General features: G+C 42.8%; 2 protein-coding genes across 2 annotated transcripts in view; one reads left to right on the forward strand and one right to left on the reverse strand.

Moving 5' to 3' along the window:
• LOC125949348 (calreticulin) overlaps nt 1-836 on the forward strand; it is a 4,122-nt gene extending 3,286 nt beyond the window's left edge. Inside the window, exon 3 of the mRNA XM_049676313.1 lies at nt 1-836. This exon is cut by the window's left edge and continues 1,147 nt beyond it. The gene's annotated coding sequence lies outside the window, so the exon portion shown is untranslated.
• Nucleotides 837-1,317: 481 nt separating this feature from the next.
• The window catches only part of LOC125949263 (SH3 domain-containing kinase-binding protein 1-like), a 14,838-nt gene continuing 13,655 nt past the window's right edge, over nt 1,318-2,500 (reverse strand). The window contains exon 4 of the mRNA XM_049676152.1: nt 1,318-2,500. This exon is cut by the window's right edge and continues 3,207 nt beyond it. The gene's annotated coding sequence lies outside the window, so the exon portion shown is untranslated.

Here is a 2,500-nt window from a genome sequence, read left to right on the forward strand (position 1 = left end):
AAGGGATACACACCACCATCAACACAACAAACACCACATTGGACTGCCACGACACTGCATACATCAACATGAAGGAAATGTCCAAAATCCCCTCTCAAATCACACTACTAAGACGACAACTATAGGCAACTCGACGATGACTGACGACTTATTTAGATAGACGGGTTGATGATATCAGCGTCACTAGACTGAAGACTAGAACGGAAAGGGAATGGAGTTTAGATGAAGCAGCGCATTGGCGCTGCTACTGGTGCGCTGTTGCTGTTCCATCTCCACCATGGTCGATCGAAAGCTGCGGAGAGGATGCACTCTACCAGCGATCAATGGACCTTTTGCATTTCGTTTAAAGTTAATGAATCTTTTCATAAGCATGCACCCGGAACTAGCAGGTCACGTCCCGGCGTCTAGTTTTTGGTTTTCCTTTTTTTTTTGGTTCTGTTACATATGTTTTCGTTTGTTTATTACATGGATGGGGCGCGGCATAGTCAAGTGAAGCGGACCGAAGGAAGCTTTTGAATCGAATCCAGAATCGTCGATATTTCCCCCAGCAACGGGGCTCGGTTTACTATGTTGAAATAGTTATCCAAGTCCGGAATAGATAGGAAGAAAATGAGTCTGATAGATCGCTCATTCATGATTTTGCTGCGCATCTCCAATTAGGGTTTTAAGCACGGCGCGATAAATGGCAGGAGTAGTACAGCAAGGGGTTACAATATCTGTTCACTACACAGCGCAACTGTTGTTTTGAACAGTAGGAGTGTAAAAACAAGAAAAAAATGGATCAAAATGAAAAGAGATGTTGAAACGAAAACAAATATAAAAAAATATAAAACTTATTCCGGCGTGTCTTGATCATCGTTAATGGCGCATGTTGTTGGAGAACAAATTCCAGATTCTTTGCCAGAGAATACGCTTCTGGAAGGCTAAGAGGGCTTCGTCTTTTCATTTAGTACCCATCGCATTAAGATTCTTATTGTTTTGTCTGCAATTACTATGACTTCTTGGATGGATAAATTTTTCTACCCCCGAAAAGGCATTTACTTGACGATCTTCGCTATACTATTATTGTAACGCATGGTAACTATGCAGCGTGCTTCTCATCATAGTAGTGTTGGTATAGTTCAGTTCATAAGGAAGTCTTGAATAAAGATGACGCATTCTCCTCCGCTGTACATCTTTGTAAACCTCATAAACGGGAATATCGTTAGACCATAATCATATGGTTCATATGAAGAGTCTAGTGTCGTCTAAGGAGGAGCGCCTCTCGAGGCTCACGTTCGGATGTCACAAATGTAAGCATATATGGACGGCGAAAGGTAAAGTATATCCACATTATATTTTTTTGTTTTGCTAATTTCGGAAAATAAAACTACAAAAAACAAGCAGAATCTTGCGAAAAACCATTGCGCACTTTCACTACCGAGTGTGTATTGCCGCGTTACACCTTCCCTTCCTCCCTTGGCGCTTCTTGTCTCGTTTGGCCATGAAATGCATCGTATAGCAAAGGGTATTTTACGAAAAGGTAATACTTCTTTGTATCAAAACACTGCTATCAACCAGAGAGCTTTCGGGATAGGTTAGCCAACTGAGCGAATCGCCAGTCAAGTGGCGGTACGGTGACAGTGACAATTATCGCCATGAACCGCACCGACTATCGCGGCAGCTTGGCGTGCTACTCAAGGCTTCGGTCTATCCATTCCGGCTTTACATACGATAGCGGGCTGCTTGATATCTGCTACTCCAAAAAGGACCCTTTTTCGTTTGTTTCAATACTCTACTTTACATCCGTTACATGCACGCTCTCTCCCCCCGTCGTATCGATTTCGCTTAAGTACAAAAGCGTCCTTGCTTGTCTTGCTCAAACAATCTAAGCGTAAATTCTATCATGTTTTTGCCTTCTTATCGCGTCGGTCCCACAGGATGTGTTTATGTTGCAGTTTGTGCCGTGTCATTATCACGAAATTTTCCTCTTCGACAAGTGACCCAAGCGGGAATGTCGTTCATGCGGTTATCTTACGAAAGTCGAAAGGGAAAATAACAGCAAGGAAATAACCGTAAAGTTGGCTGTACTACAGGTATTGCTATCCAGCCAGAGGAATCAGGAGCTTAGAGTTCCCTTTCTTGTTTGCATCGGTACCTTTTCCGTTCGTCTCTCTATTGCTAAATGCTATTGAAGTCTGCTCATATAGTAGGTAGGAATAAGAGTTTAGTTCTGCCGTTTACGCGCGGTATTCATTGCTTCCACGTGCTGTTATCAATACGCTTGTGCCCTCTACGACGCTAATCTGGATCCCACGCGATGTAGAACGGCGGCGGGCAAAGTAGGAATGATTGAATATATAGGAAACAGTGTTTACCCTTCCTGCCGAGGATCCTCTGCAGAATTAATTCTTATTAGGAAGCTGTACACGGAACCGAATCTAATCGAAAGAGAGTGTATGATATAGTGTCCCACCTTCGATGGTTGATGGAATATGAAAAGGAAAATCTCATCTTAATA

This window comes from Anopheles darlingi, chromosome 2 (assembly GCF_943734745.1).
Source record: "Anopheles darlingi chromosome 2, idAnoDarlMG_H_01, whole genome shotgun sequence".
In the NCBI taxonomy this organism is placed as follows: Eukaryota; Metazoa; Arthropoda; class Insecta; order Diptera; family Culicidae; genus Anopheles; species Anopheles darlingi.